Source organism: Tinamus guttatus, unplaced genomic scaffold (assembly GCF_059628265.1).
Source record: "Tinamus guttatus ecotype Peru unplaced genomic scaffold, ASM5962826v1 Tinamus_guttatus_pri_ptg000056l, whole genome shotgun sequence".
NCBI classification, from domain to species: domain Eukaryota; kingdom Metazoa; phylum Chordata; class Aves; order Tinamiformes; family Tinamidae; genus Tinamus; species Tinamus guttatus.
Genome location: NW_028288590.1, coordinates 389784 through 406433, shown reverse-complemented (window position 1 = coordinate 406433; position 16650 = coordinate 389784).

Here is a 16650-nt window from a genome sequence, read left to right as displayed (position 1 = left end):
TGGTCCCCTTAAAAGCTCCACATGAACCCGCATGCTCACAGAACAATGTTCTGTCACCTCCAAGGAGAAAAACGGAGGGCCTGGAACAGAGATCCCACAGTGTCCCATCTCATGCTCAGCAGTCTTCTCCCACAGAAGATAAAGCATCACAAAGGAAATGGAAAGGCTTAAGTCAGACAAAGGCACAAGATCTATGTAGATCTACTTCCCCCGCCCAGCTCTTGCTAAAGTTCCATCTTCCATCACCTACTCCTTACTTGTGCTTACGTGTTTCAGGCAAAGAAGCATTTCAAAGTAGAAGAAATGCACGAGCTGAAAACCATTCTCAAATACAATAGCAGAAACGGTTGGAATTGTCCACCACTTGACAAAGGACATGCAGAATTTTCAAAGCAGTGTGCAATGCAATACAGGAACTGGTTACAATTGTCCAACACTCGACAACAGCAAGGTTCAGCACAAAGCCACCAAGAAACTCACTGGACTGAAAAGGAGACAAAGCCATGCAACATGCACATTTGCGAAGCAGGAAAGCAGAGGAAATGCAGAATTTAAAAAGGACGCTAAAATGCAATACAGGAAACGCTTGGAATTGCCCAACATTTGACAACAGCCAGGTTCAGCACAAAGCCACCAAGAAACTCACTAGACTGCAGAAGAGACGAACCAATGCAACATGCACATTTACGACACAGGAAAGCAGAGAAAAGGGAGAATTTTAAAACGATTGCGAAATACAAAAGCAGAAACAGTTGGAATTGTCCAACATTTGATAGAAGAAATGCAGAAGTTTAAAAGCACTGTGAAATGCAATAGCAGAAACGCTTGGAATTGTCCAGCACTTGACAATGGGGAGGTTCAGCACAAAGCCACAAAGAAACTCACTAGACTGCACAAGAGATGGACTGATGCAACATGCACATTTATTAAAGAGGAAAGCAGAGGAAATGCAGAATTTTAAAACGATTGTGAAAAACAAAAGCAAAAACCGTTGGAATTGTCCAACACTTGATAGAAGAAATGCAGAAGTTTAAAAGCACTGTGAAATGCAGTAGCAGAAACGCTTGGAATTGTCCAGCACTTGACAATGGGGAGGTTCAGCACAAAGCCACAAAGAAACTCACTGAACTGCAGAAGAGATGGACTCATGCAACACGCACATTTATTAAAGAGGAAAGCAGAGGAAATGCAGAATTTTAAAACGATTGCGAAAAACAAAAGCAGAAACCGTTGGAATTGTCCAACACTTGATAGAAGAAATGCAGAAGTTTAAAAGCACTGTGAAATGCAATAGCAGAAGCGCTTGGAATTGTCCAGCACTTGACAATGGGGAGGTTCAGCACAAAGCCACAAAGAAACTCACTAGACTGCAGAAGAGATGGACTCATGCAACATGCACATTTATTAAAGAGGAAAGCAGAGGAAATGGAGCATTTTAAAACAATTGTGAAATACAAAAGCAGAAAGAGTTGGAATTGTCCAACATTGAGAACGGGAGTGTTCAGCACAAAGCCACGAAGAAACTCATTGGAGCACAGAAGACAGGAACTGAAGCAACCTTCAGATTTATCAAATAAGAAAACAGAAGAGATGTAAGATTTTGTAAGACACTTTCAATCTCCTATGAATGCTTCAATAGCGGTACTCTCCAAATTCCTGGACAAAGACAAGCAGCTGGGCTTTTGTTGTTGCTTTTAATATTAATCCCATTGCAGGCCTTGGCGAGTTGATCATCCAAACTGCCCTTCTGAGGCTTTTGCTTGTTTGACTTGTAACTGAAGGGCCAGGCTGAGGAGAGAAGGGGGAAGATGAGAGGGAAGAAACCTTCTAATCGGAGAGTCAAGCAGGAAGGGAGAATGTTTTTGCTCGCTTTATCTTCCGGGCTGTTTAGCAAAGACAGCTGAAGGTTTCTTTTCTAATGATGCTTCTATTACTGCTCTTTGGAGATTGCTCCTATAGAGACACAGTTCTGCACACCAAAATCTGTATCTTAGGACGTGCTCCTAAGACAAATTGCGCTTTGCCTGCTCATTCAGAAAAAAATAATTCATTACAACTGGCCTTGTCTGAGCAACGATTAAGCCCTTTTTAGGAAACGTATCCAGAACATAGACAGAAAAAATGGTATGAGCACGGCAGGAAATTTGAATGTGTTTTTGATGAGCAGATGCGCTCTTTACACTTCTAGCTACAGCACTGCAGTTTTTCTTTCACTCGCTAGCTTTCAGTTTGGGCACAGAAATTGCAGCTGCCTCACCCGGGGCACTGCAACGGCCTTGGCGCTCTGTCCTTTTCAGCCTCAAGTGCAAGAGGCTAATTCCAACTAGACTAAGTCAGTACCAATTCTTTTCATAAGTCCTCTTCTTCTGCGGGCACTCGAGTGCCAGCTGTTGTTTCACCAGCTGTTGAAATGCAAGACTCAAATCCTGCAGGAGTCCTTTGGTTGTCTTTTTGCTTGAGGTCTTCCTTAAGAGTTTGGGACCGAGAGCTCACTGATGCACGGATGATCTTGTTTGTTCGTTCTCATGCAATTTACAGGTCAAGTAACAGAACAGCAGAGCTTTCTTATGCCATCGCTTTGCAAGACAATGGTCTTGTGAAAATGCACGAAGTTCTGATTCTTCTCAAGGTAGCTTTCACTTAATTTTCTAAGTTTGCTTAGAGAAATTCCTTGAAAATCTTTCTACTCACCAACAAATCCCCTGTTACGGCAATCGGCGGGCAGGTGCTGCTCAACAGGGGCAGCTCCCTCAGCCTCGGCGTCGCCTTCCGCAAAGGCAGCCGCAACCTCCAGAAGCTGGAAGGAAAGACAAGAAGCCCTCTGTGAAAATAGGATTTTTATGCCCTTCAGAATTTGCCCTCCTCACTTCAGAATGCAATGGAAACTCCAGATGCAGATTATTACTGTCAAACATTAAGGTTACATTTCTTTATTGTCAGTCAGCATCTCTGGTTGCCCTTCTGCTGTTGAAGGAATTCTGCTTCTACTAGGACTGTTGCTTTGCAAGCCAAGACGGCCACTCGTACAAACGGCCGCTGCTTTTCTGAACGCCGCCGCCACTCCACTGTCTCTTCAGTGAGGCCATTTTACTCAATCTGAGGCTCACTTTGCATCTTGCTTTTTCACAGGCTATATGAAAAGGAGGCTATGTTATGCTACTGAGCATCATTCAAGAGAGCCTCTTTTAGTATCACAACTGAATCCCCACTTACAGTATAGCAGGGGCTTACATTTCAATTTCTTGTTTTATTTGGCTGCTCAGGAGAGGCTCTCAGGACTCTCTCCATTACAGCTCAAGTTTTCTCTGGAAGATCCGCCATGTGCTAAAACACACTCTATGCATCTAGGGAAAGGCGCCTTGTGGTAGGAGCTTCCGCTGCCTGAGCCTGCACTGGAGCACAAGCAAAGGCGCTCTAGGCTAACTTCATCATTAGGTCTTGGAAGCTCGTTTTAGATCATACTTTTCTGAATAGGAATGGCCCCTGTTTTAGACGGTAAGACCCTTCAAGAACCCATTCTAAAATTGAGTCAGCTGAGAGATGCAAGTTTCCTCATAGCTCCTGTCTAACGTCTGATACAGGTAACAAGCTTTCCTGTCCTAAATGAAGGACGCAAAGATCTCTCAACTATGCATTGATATGCCCTCCCTGTGTCTCACTTTGAAGCCTCAAAGGGTAAAGGAGGAGTTCCGAGCAGAGCCCGAGCAAAACGCACAGGAAGACCAGGCTTCTGCGGCAGCCAGAGAGGAACGCGCACCTCCTGCCGAGCTGGAAAGCTCCAAGGTCAAAGAGCCGGACGGAGACAAGCTTCGCCTGCAGCAGCAGGTAACTGCATTTATTTAGTTCTCTTGTCCTCCCTCTCTCTTCCTAAAGAATCCCTTATTTCTTAAGTAAGCGGCATGCTAAATGGAGCAATGAAGTGAGGCAAGCGCGTTCTGGCAGTGTTGTAGGGAACATCTGCTCTCGCCGGAGGAAGCAGTGACAAGGGCTGCCGCACACGGGGCTGCGGAACTGAAAGAGCTGGGGCAAAGAGAGCCTCAAGAGCTGCGGGGCATCACACAAGAACCAAACAGGTAGGAGAAAACCTCTAAGATCTCCACCCTCCTGCGTCAAAATGGGACAAGATCCACTTCAATCAAGAGGGAAATGGGCTCGCCCATTCCAGCAAAGGAATACACTGCAGTGTCCCTCAGCTCAGGATGGCCCATTTAGAAAAGGGAACAGTCCTGCATTATAGCAAATCTAGGCCTAAGGCCACTCAAGCCTGCTTTTTAGGCTGTGCTCATTGTTGTACTGCACCAAGCTTCCTTTTTGAGTCAAAACTTCAAATTCTAAGCAGAGCTGCTGCATTCAGAAAGAGGTATTTCTTACCTTCCAGCTACTCTACGAACATTTCTTTTAGCGGTACTTATCTTTCTTTCACATAGGGGTATTTTTTAAATGAAATGCTGGGTTTTATTAGCTGCCCTGGACATAAAGGCCTTCAGGCGCTCGTCTGAAAACAACCCCAAGCTTTTACTACGCACATCCTTTGATACATTCCATTTCACCCACAGCAGGCTCGAGCAAGAACAACAAGAGGAAGAGGAAGACAGCAACTGCAAGATGGCACTGGGAGTTCTGCTGCTAGAGTAGGCACTGTTCATTCTAGGAGAGTAGGCACTGTTCATTCTAGGAAAATAAAAGGAGAACATGCAGGATCCTCCATCTCGCTCAATACAAGAGAGGGATACACGCCTGAGAACAGCAGTATACAGCCATGGAGATCCTATTGTCAGGGAACTTCATGGTCAAATCAGAGGCTCTTGCAAAAAGGAGAAGCACTAAACGAAAGCACCTAGACAAATTCTAGAAAGCCAGAGGCCGTGATACTTAAAATACGCAGGTCTGCAGAGACATCCTCACTTCTCTGGCGCCAACCCACCTGTTCCACTGAAAACATGGAGTTTATAACCCCCCACTCAGCGACAAAAAGCGAGAGCACATCCCCACCAAGAAGCAGCAGGGGCAGCTCCATAACCACAAGCGGGCACCGCTCACACGCCCTGCTCTGCCCACCCTGCTCACACAGCCTGCTTTGGAACAAGCCTCTCCCAGACGGGAAGCGGAGCGTTAACTCCAGCCTGCCGCCAACGCTGCAGTACACGCTGGGCATTCAGTGTTGAGCTGAGCTTGCTGACGCACACACAATTCCACAAGCCTGGACACCTGGGCTAAGCATGGAAATTAAGCCTCCTCCGCCCCTCCCGCAAATACACTAACAGCAATTCTTCCCAAAGCACGCACCCGTTTTACGCCTTATCTTAACAGGAAAAAAGAGACGACTTTCGCCCAGAAATACCCCAAAATTAACACATCCAATTCTCTGGCACACTCTAAAGGGAGCTCCTACCCACCATGCATACTCCAGAACGGGACGAACCACCTCCCCGTGGGTTGGGGCCTGACCTCTCACTGAGCCGTGCCCGGCTTTCGCCTGCGCTCTCCTTCTCTTTGCTTCACCGTCCCTACTGAGTTGGCGGCACTCCCCCTGCACCGCTTCTTTTTGCATCAGTACAAGCAACTCGAGTTGGGACATGGCAAAAAGGAAACACCACTAGCGAAGTACCCAGCTGCTTTCCAGCACTTAGCAGACCACAGGGGTGCATTCCTCCCATTCCCAAAGTAGTCTTCCCCGATTCTATCTGTCCGATATCTCCTGGATGCAACCTACCAGCAGAATAGAATGCTGCTTATAGGAGCTCCGTCAAGGGAAAAAAACAGTTACTCAAGGCACTACGATTACTAACACCCTTAACTTTGCTATTGAGACGCTGCGCTTGTGCCAGCTTTGCAAGAGGAAGCATTGGTATTTTTTCTACTTTTTCCTTCCAAGTAGTATTCGGACTTGCCAAAGGAAACACTTAAAGAACGCTCAACGATATCCAAACTTAAAAGGTCTTCATTACCTTTTTCCTCATGAGAATTTCTGAGACACGGGATTTAGCAATTCAAGGACAAGGATAGGGAACCTCTTCCAGTAACTCCTGAGGTTGAAAATACGACCTACTTACCCACCATAGCCATTCTGCCCCCCAGCACTCATTTCATTACATCACACATTTGGGGTCTCCTCCTTAATTTCACTGCCTTCACACTCATTCCAACAGTTCCACTCATTCCGCGCATTTCAGCAAGAACATCATGCTCCCTTACTACTACAAGAAAGAACCACGAGAAAGCTTTTCTTTTTATCTGGGCCACAAGAACAACAACAGTAGTTACTGGCTTCACTTTGACAACAGTGATGCCAAAGGGAAAAAAAAATCCCCAGGGTGAGGGGCTTGCGCACTTTTCCAGACCCTCCAGATCTTTCTTTGTTCGCTTTTGCTTTGTTTTCTGCTTTTATTTTTTTTTAAAACAGTGACCACACTCTAACAGCTGGTAGTGTGTCAATAAGAAGAACGGGTGCTTTGATGTTGATATGTCTGTTTCCACCACTCTTCCCTGGACTGAAGCAGGTAGCTTCTCTGAGGGCGGCTCCAACAAGAAGGCTTGGAAGCCTTCCTTTGGACTTCCTCCCAAAGGAAGACATTCCAAAAGAAATTAAATAGATTCACCGAGTCTCAAAGGGTTTCACTCTTCCCCCACCCTTGCCCTAAATGTTGTCATTCCAGCAAATGTCACCTACTTGGTTATCATCTGTCTGCTATCATGCGGGAAAGGGGAAAGAAGCAATACTTGAAGATTCATATCCCTAGCTGAAGTCAGAGAGAAGCGCAACTTAAAAGCTGAGCGTAGAAGCAAGACACACATCCAATTCCAACAGCCTTCCCCTCCAAAGAGGAGAAACTCCACACACCTCTCCCTGAGGAGACACATCCCTCCTAGTATTGGCTACTGTCATTAAAAGAGCAGCAACACAAAAAGCACAACATGGAGAAGAATACGCACATGCACGTGCGCGCACACACACACAGAGAACTGAGAAGCCCGCAGATTTCCATTAAATGCAGCCTTGCAACACTGGGGCTGGGGGACTGCACCTGCACACAGCCTTGCTCTGGGAGGAGCAGAGCTCTTTTACAGGTAGCTTCAAACTGCAAACAGCAGAAGCCAGATTCTGCAATCAAAGGCACTGCCAAAAGCTACACAGGCACCGTGTGTATTCACGCATCAAGTGGCTGGCGGAGGGATTGCAACATTTGTATTCCGAGAGATTTCCACTTTGGCATCTTTGTTGCAAGTCTTCTGCAAGAAATTGTCTTGTGGTCCCAAAGGGAACGACACGGCGGGAGTAGTGGCAACGGGAAGGACGGGCGGGGGGGGTCCCAATGGCAAGGACACGGCGGGGGCGGGGCTCGCAATGGGAACGACATGTCGGGGCGATGGCAATGGGAATGTCATAGTGGACTGGGCTATTTAATCACTAGGCTAGAGGCGGGGCGTGGGCTGGGGCTGGGCTGGGGGGCCGGCGGAGGGGAGGCCAGAGGGGAGCTCAGTGTAGGCCAGCAGGCTAGTATAGAGGCTAGAGCAGAGCAGCGGGTGGAGGGCCGGGTCGGGCAGAGGCTGGGATGGAGGGGAGCGGAGAGCAGAGGGGCGGGCGGAGGGCAGGCGAGGCCAGAGCAGGGCAGTGCAGGCCAGAGGGGAGGGTGCAGGGCCCGGCAGGCAGAGTAGCGGGGCCAGAGCAGGGGCTAGGGCGGAAGGCAGGGGGCGGCTAGAGCAGAGGGGAGGGCGGAAGGCAGGGGGTGGGGGGCTGCAGGGGAGGCTGCAGGGGGCCGCTGGCGCAGAGTAGAGGCCAGGGTGGAGGTAGGGGGTAGTGTAGAGCAGAGGGGCGGGCGGAAGGTAGTGGCTGGGGCAGAGCCCAGGGCAGGGCGGAGCTAGGGGGGGGCTAGAGCAGAGCGGAGGGTGGAGCTACGGGCTGGGGTAGGCAGCTGCAGGCAGGCCTAGGTGAGGGCAGGATCAGGCCAGCGTCAGGCCAGGGCTAGGCTAGGGCAGGTAGCATCGGGGTAGGTAGGCTTAGGCCAGGGCTTAGGCTAGGCTTAGGCTAGGCCAGGTAGGCTTAAGGCACGTAGGCTATAAGGCATAGATAGGCTTAGGATAGGTAGGGGGTGGGGGTGGGGGTGGGGGGAGGGGGGAGGGGTGGGTGGGGGGTGGGGGGTGGGGGCAGGGCTGGGGGGGTCCAAGCTGCCAAAAGTCCTTGGAACGAGCGGAAGGCACCACCTGGTGAGTGTTACAACCCTGACAAACTTACAACTTGCTCACCAAGAGACTCTTCCTTTAGGCTTCTTTTCCCCATCTCTTTCTTTCATAGAGCTGCTCAGCACCAGTGGCAGAATCTTGCTTATTTCCTGAAACACCCGCTATCAAAGTGGACTCTCACTAGTTTATTTTTGGTTTAGCTGGTGTTGCACAGGTTCTTTTGACATTCTCTTTTCCTTTTTTGGATAGTTCTAAATCCTATCTGACAGTTAGGTATATAAAGAAAAGCATGAAGCAATAAGCGGCACTCTGTCAATCATCCTCTCATGGCTTCCTTTTTATCTGTGCCAGAAAATAATACTAAAATATACAAAAGTTGTAGACCACATTTTTCAATGCAAGCAACGATAAATAAGAAAAGGGAATCATTTCGTTCAGCCTTTGGTCCCCTTAAAAGCTCCACATGAACCCGCATGCTCACAGAACAATGTTCTGTCACCTCCAAGGAGAAAAACGGAGGGCCTGGAACAGAGATCCCACAGTGTCCCATCTCATGCTCAGCAGTCTTCTCCCACAGAAGATAAAGCATCACAAAGGAAATGGAAAGGCTTAAGTCAGACAAAGGCACAAGATCTATGTAGATCTACTTCCCCCGCCCAGCTCTTGCTAAAGTTCCATCTTCCATCACCTACTCCTTACTTGTGCTTACGTGTTTCAGGCAAAGAAGCATTTCAAAGTAGAAGAAATGCACGAGCTGAAAACCATTCTCAAATACAATAGCAGAAACGGTTGGAATTGTCCACCACTTGACAAAGGACATGCAGAATTTTCAAAGCAGTGTGCAATGCAATACAGGAACTGGTTACAATTGTCCAACACTCGACAACAGCAAGGTTCAGCACAAAGCCACCAAGAAACTCACTGGACTGAAAAGGAGACAAAGCCATGCAACATGCACATTTGCGAAGCAGGAAAGCAGAGGAAATGCAGAATTTAAAAAGGACGCTAAAATGCAATACAGGAAACGCTTGGAATTGCCCAACATTTGACAACAGCCAGGTTCAGCACAAAGCCACCAAGAAACTCACTAGACTGCAGAAGAGACGAACCAATGCAACATGCACATTTACGACACAGGAAAGCAGAGAAAAGGGAGAATTTTAAAACGATTGCGAAATACAAAAGCAGAAACAGTTGGAATTGTCCAACATTTGATAGAAGAAATGCAGAAGTTTAAAAGCACTGTGAAATGCAATAGCAGAAACGCTTGGAATTGTCCAGCACTTGACAATGGGGAGGTTCAGCACAAAGCCACAAAGAAACTCACTAGACTGCACAAGAGATGGACTGATGCAACATGCACATTTATTAAAGAGGAAAGCAGAGGAAATGCAGAATTTTAAAACGATTGTGAAAAACAAAAGCAAAAACCATTGGAATTGTCCAACACTTGATAGAAGAAATGCAGAAGTTTAAAAGCACTGTGAAATGCAGTAGCAGAAACGCTTGGAATTGTCCAGCACTTGACAATGGGGAGGTTCAGCACAAAGCCACAAAGAAACTCACTGAACTGCAGAAGAGATGGACTCATGCAACACGCACATTTATTAAAGAGGAAAGCAGAGGAAATGCAGAATTTTAAAACGATTGCGAAAAACAAAAGCAGAAACCGTTGGAATTGTCCAACACTTGATAGAAGAAATGCAGAAGTTTAAAAGCACTGTGAAATGCAATAGCAGAAGCGCTTGGAATTGTCCAGCACTTGACAATGGGGAGGTTCAGCACAAAGCCACAAAGAAACTCACTAGACTGCAGAAGAGATGGACTCATGCAACATGCACATTTATTAAAGAGGAAAGCAGAGGAAATGGAGCATTTTAAAACAATTGTGAAATACAAAAGCAGAAAGAGTTGGAATTGTCCAACATTGAGAACGGGAGTGTTCAGCACAAAGCCACGAAGAAACTCATTGGAGCACAGAAGACAGGAACTGAAGCAACCTTCAGATTTATCAAATAAGAAAACAGAAGAGATGTAAGATTTTGTAAGACACTTTCAATCTCCTATGAATGCTTCAATAGCGGTACTCTCCAAATTCCTGGACAAAGACAAGCAGCTGGGCTTTTGTTGTTGCTTTTAATATTAATCCCATTGCAGGCCTTGGCGAGTTGATCATCCAAACTGCCCTTCTGAGGCTTTTGCTTGTTTGACTTGTAACTGAAGGGCCAGGCTGAGGAGAGAAGGGGGAAGATGAGAGGGAAGAAACCTTCTAATCGGAGAGTCAAGCAGGAAGGGAGAATGTTTTTGCTCGCTTTATCTTCCGGGCTGTTTAGCAAAGACAGCTGAAGGTTTCTTTTCTAATGATGCTTCTATTACTGCTCTTTGGAGATTGCTCCTATAGAGACACAGTTCTGCACACCAAAATCTGTATCTTAGGACGTGCTCCTAAGACAAATTGCGCTTTGCCTGCTCATTCAGAAAAAAATAATTCATTACAACTGGCCTTGTCTGAGCAACGATTAAGCCCTTTTTAGGAAACGTATCCAGAACATAGACAGAAAAAATGGTATGAGCACGGCAGGAAATTTGAATGTGTTTTTGATGAGCAGATGCGCTCTTTACACTTCTAGCTACAGCACTGCAGTTTTTCTTTCACTCGCTAGCTTTCAGTTTGGGCACAGAAATTGCAGCTGCCTCACCCGGGGCACTGCAACGGCCTTGGCGCTCTGTCCTTTTCAGCCTCAAGTGCAAGAGGCTAATTCCAACTAGACTAAGTCAGTACCAATTCTTTTCATAAGTCCTCTTCTTCTGCGGGCACTCGAGTGCCAGCTGTTGTTTCACCAGCTGTTGAAATGCAAGACTCAAATCCTGCAGGAGTCCTTTGGTTGTCTTTTTGCTTGAGGTCTTCCTTAAGAGTTTGGGACCGAGAGCTCACTGATGCACGGATGATCTTGTTTGTTCGTTCTCATGCAATTTACAGGTCAAGTAACAGAACAGCAGAGCTTTCTTATGCCATCGCTTTGCAAGACAATGGTCTTGTGAAAATGCACGAAGTTCTGATTCTTCTCAAGGTAGCTTTCACTTAATTTTCTAAGTTTGCTTAGAGAAATTCCTTGAAAATCTTTCTACTCACCAACAAATCCCCTGTTACGGCAATCGGCGGGCAGGTGCTGCTCAACAGGGGCAGCTCCCTCAGCCTCGGCGTCGCCTTCCGCAAAGGCAGCCGCAACCTCCAGAAGCTGGAAGGAAAGACAAGAAGCCCTCTGTGAAAATAGGATTTTTATGCCCTTCAGAATTTGCCCTCCTCACTTCAGAATGCAATGGAAACTCCAGATGCAGATTATTACTGTCAAACATTAAGGTTACATTTCTTTATTGTCAGTCAGCATCTCTGGTTGCCCTTCTGCTGTTGAAGGAATTCTGCTTCTACTAGGACTGTTGCTTTGCAAGCCAAGACGGCCACTCGTACAAACGGCCGCTGCTTTTCTGAACGCCGCCGCCACTCCACTGTCTCTTCAGTGAGGCCATTTTACTCAATCTGAGGCTCACTTTGCATCTTGCTTTTTCACAGGCTATATGAAAAGGAGGCTATGTTATGCTACTGAGCATCATTCAAGAGAGCCTCTTTTAGTATCACAACTGAATCCCCACTTACAGTATAGCAGGGGCTTACATTTCAATTTCTTGTTTTATTTGGCTGCTCAGGAGAGGCTCTCAGGACTCTCTCCATTACAGCTCAAGTTTTCTCTGGAAGATCCGCCATGTGCTAAAACACACTCTATGCATCTAGGGAAAGGCGCCTTGTGGTAGGAGCTTCCGCTGCCTGAGCCTGCACTGGAGCACAAGCAAAGGCGCTCTAGGCTAACTTCATCATTAGGTCTTGGAAGCTCGTTTTAGATCATACTTTTCTGAATAGGAATGGCCCCTGTTTTAGACGGTAAGACCCTTCAAGAACCCATTCTAAAATTGAGTCAGGTGAGAGATGCAAGTTTCCTCATAGCTCCTGTCTAACGTCTGATACAGGTAACAAGCTTTCCTGTCCTAAATGAAGGACGCAAAGATCTCTCAACTATGCATTGATATGCCCTCCCTGTGTCTCACTTTGAAGCCTCAAAGGGTAAAGGAGGAGTTCCAAGCAGAGCCCGAGCAAAACGCACAGGAAGACCAGGCTTCTGCGGCAGCCAGAGAGGAACGCGCACCTCCTGCCGAGCTGGAAAGCTCCAAGGTCAAAGAGCCGGACGGAGACAAGCTTCGCCTGCAGCAGCAGGTAACTGCATTTATTTAGTTCTCTTGTCCTCCCTCTCTCTTCCTAAAGAATCCCTTATTTCTTAAGTAAGCGGCATGCTAAATGGAGCAATGAAGTGAGGCAAGCGCGTTCTGGCAGTGTTGTAGGGAACATCTGCTCTCGCCGGAGGAAGCAGTGACAAGGGCTGCCGCACACGGGGCTGCGGAACTGAAAGAGCTGGGGCAAAGAGAGCCTCAAGAGCTGCGGGGCATCACACAAGAACCAAACAGGTAGGAGAAAACCTCTAAGATCTCCACCCTCCTGCGTCAAAATGGGACAAGATCCACTTCAATCAAGAGGGAAATGGGCTCGCCCATTCCAGCAAAGGAATACACTGCAGTGTCCCTCAGCTCAGGATGGCCCATTTAGAAAAGGGAACAGTCCTGCATTATAGCAAATCTAGGCCTAAGGCCACTCAAGCCTGCTTTTTAGGCTGTGCTCATTGTTGTACTGCACCAAGCTTCCTTTTTGAGTCAAAACTTCAAATTCTAAGCAGAGCTGCTGCATTCAGAAAGAGGTATTTCTTACCTTCCAGCTACTCTACGAACATTTCTTTTAGCGGTACTTATCTTTCTTTCACATAGGGGTATTTTTTAAATGAAATGCTGGGTTTTATTAGCTGCCCTGGACATAAAGGCCTTCAGGCGCTCGTCTGAAAACAACCCCAAGCTTTTACTACGCACATCCTTTGATACATTCCATTTCACCCACAGCAGGCTCGAGCAAGAACAACAAGAGGAAGAGGAAGACAGCAACTGCAAGATGGCACTGGGAGTTCTGCTGCTAGAGTAGGCACTGTTCATTCTAGGAGAGTAGGCACTGTTCATTCTAGGAAAATAAAAGGAGAACATGCAGGATCCTCCATCTCGCTCAATACAAGAGAGGGATACACGCCTGAGAACAGCAGTATACAGCCATGGAGACCCTATTGTCAGGGAACTTCATGGTCAAATCAGAGGCTCTTGCAAAAAGGAGAAGCACTAAACGAAAGCACCTAGACAAATTCTAGAAAGCCAGAGGCCGTGATACTTAAAATACGCAGGTCTGCAGAGACATCCTCACTTCTCTGGCGCCAACCCACCTGTTCCACTGAAAACATGGAGTTTATAACCCCCCACTCAGCGACAAAAAGCGAGAGCACATCCCCACCAAGAAGCAGCAGGGGCAGCTCCATAACCACAAGCGGGCACCGCTCACACGCCCTGCTCTGCCCACCCTGCTCACACAGCCTGCTTTGGAACAAGCCTCTCCCAGACGGGAAGCGGAGCGTTAACTCCAGCCTGCCGCCAACGCTGCAGTACACGCTGGGCATTCAGTGTTGAGCTGAGCTTGCTGACGCACACACAATTCCACAAGCCTGGACACCTGGGCTAAGCATGGAAATTAAGCCTCCTCCGCCCCTCCCGCAAATACACTAACAGCAATTCTTCCCAAAGCACGCACCCGTTTTACGCCTTATCTTAACAGGAAAAAAGAGACGACTTTCGCCCAGAAATACCCCAAAATTAACACATCCAATTCTCTGGCACACTCTAAAGGGAGCTCCTACCCACCATGCATACTCCAGAACGGGACGAACCACCTCCCCGTGGGTTGGGGCCTGACCTCTCACTGAGCCGTGCCCGGCTTTCGCCTGCGCTCTCCTTCTCTTTGCTTCACCGTCCCTACTGAGTTGGCGGCACTCCCCCTGCACCGCTTCTTTTTGCATCAGTACAAGCAACTCGAGTTGGGACATGGCAAAAAGGAAACACCACTAGCGAAGTACCCAGCTGCTTTCCAGCACTTAGCAGACCACAGGGGTGCATTCCTCCCATTCCCAAAGTAGTCTTCCCCGATTCTATCTGTCCGATATCTCCTGGATGCAACCTACCAGCAGAATAGAATGCTGCTTATAGGAGCTCCGTCAAGGGAAAAAAACAGTTACTCAAGGCACTACGATTACTAACACCCTTAACTTTGCTATTGAGACGCTGCGCTTGTGCCAGCTTTGCAAGAGGAAGCATTGGTATTTTTTCTACTTTTTCCTTCCAAGTAGTATTCGGACTTGCCAAAGGAAACACTTAAAGAACGCTCAACGATATCCAAACTTAAAAGGTCTTCATTACCTTTTTCCTCATGAGAATTTCTGAGACACGGGATTTAGCAATTCAAGGACAAGGATAGGGAACCTCTTCCAGTAACTCCTGAGGTTGAAAATACGACCTACTTACCCACCATAGCCATTCTGCCCCCCAGCACTCATTTCATTACATCACACATTTGGGGTCTCCTCCTTAATTTCACTGCCTTCACACTCATTCCAACAGTTCCACTCATTCCGCGCATTTCAGCAAGAACATCATGCTCCCTTACTACTACAAGAAAGAACCACGAGAAAGCTTTTCTTTTTATCTGGGCCACAAGAACAACAACAGTAGTTACTGGCTTCACTTTGACAACAGTGATGCCAAAGGGAAAAAAAAATCCCCAGGGTGAGGGGCTTGCGCACTTTTCCAGACCCTCCAGATCTTTCTTTGTTCGCTTTTGCTTTGTTTTCTGCTTTTATTTTTTTTTAAAACAGTGACCACACTCTAACAGCTGGTAGTGTGTCAATAAGAAGAACGGGTGCTTTGATGTTGATATGTCTGTTTCCACCACTCTTCCCTGGACTGAAGCAGGTAGCTTCTCTGAGGGCGGCTCCAACAAGAAGGCTTGGAAGCCTTCCTTTGGACTTCCTCCCAAAGGAAGACATTCCAAAAGAAATTAAATAGATTCACCGAGTCTCAAAGGGTTTCACTCTTCCCCCACCCTTGCCCTAAATGTTGTCATTCCAGCAAATGTCACCTACTTGGTTATCATCTGTCTGCTATCATGCGGGAAAGGGGAAAGAAGCAATACTTGAAGATTCATATCCCTAGCTGAAGTCAGAGAGAAGCGCAACTTAAAAGCTGAGCGTAGAAGCAAGACACACATCCAATTCCAACAGCCTTCCCCTCCAAAGAGGAGAAACTCCACACACCTCTCCCTGAGGAGACACATCCCTCCTAGTATTGGCTACTGTCATTAAAAGAGCAGCAACACAAAAAGCACAACATGGAGAAGAATACGCACATGCACGTGCGCGCACACACACACAGAGAACTGAGAAGCCCGCAGATTTCCATTAAATGCAGCCTTGCAACACTGGGGCTGGGGGACTGCACCTGCACACAGCCTTGCTCTGGGAGGAGCAGAGCTCTTTTACAGGCAGCTTCAAACTGCAAACAGCAGAAGCCAGATTCTGCAATCAAAGGCACTGCCAAAAGCTACACAGGCACCGTGTGTATTCACGCATCAAGTGGCTGGCGGAGGGATTGCAACATTTGTATTCCGAGAGATTTCCACTTTGGCATCTTTGTTGCAAGTCTTCTGCAAGAAATTGTCTTGTGGTCCCAAAGGGAACGACACGGCGGGAGTAGTGGCAACGGGAAGGACGGGCGGGGGGGTCCCAATGGCAAGGACACGGCGGGGGCGGGGCTCGCAATGGGAACGACATGTCGGGGCGATGGCAATGGGAATGTCATAGTGGACTGGGCTATTTAATCACTAGGCTAGAGGCGGGGCGTGGGCTGGGGCTGGGCTGGGGGGCCGGCGGAGGGGAGGCCAGAGGGGAGCTCAGTGTAGGCCAGCAGGCTAGTATAGAGGCTAGAGCAGAGCAGCGGGTGGAGGGCCGGGTCGGGCAGAGGCTGGGATGGAGGGGAGCGGAGAGCAGAGGGGCGGGCGGAGGGCAGGCGAGGCCAGAGCAGGGCAGTGCAGGCCAGAGGGGAGGGTGCAGGGCCCGGCAGGCAGAGTAGCGGGGCCAGAGCAGGGGCTAGGGCGGAAGGCAGGGGGCGGCTAGAGCAGAGGGGAGGGCGGAAGGCAGGGGGTGGGGGGCTGCAGGGGAGGCTGCAGGGGGCCGCTGGCGCGGAGTAGAGGCCAGGGTGGAGGTAGGGGGTAGTGTAGAGCAGAGGGGCGGGCGGAAGGTAGTGGCTGGGGCAGAGCCCAGGGCAGGGCGGAGCTAGGGGGGGGCTAGAGCAGAGCGGAGGGTGGAGCTACGGGCTGGGGTAGGCAGCTGCAGGCAGGCCTAGGTGAGGGCAGGATCAGGCCAGCGTCAGGCCAGGGCTAGGCTAGGGCAGGTAGCATCGGGGTAGGTAGGCTTAGGCCAGGGCTTAGGCTAGGCTTAGGCT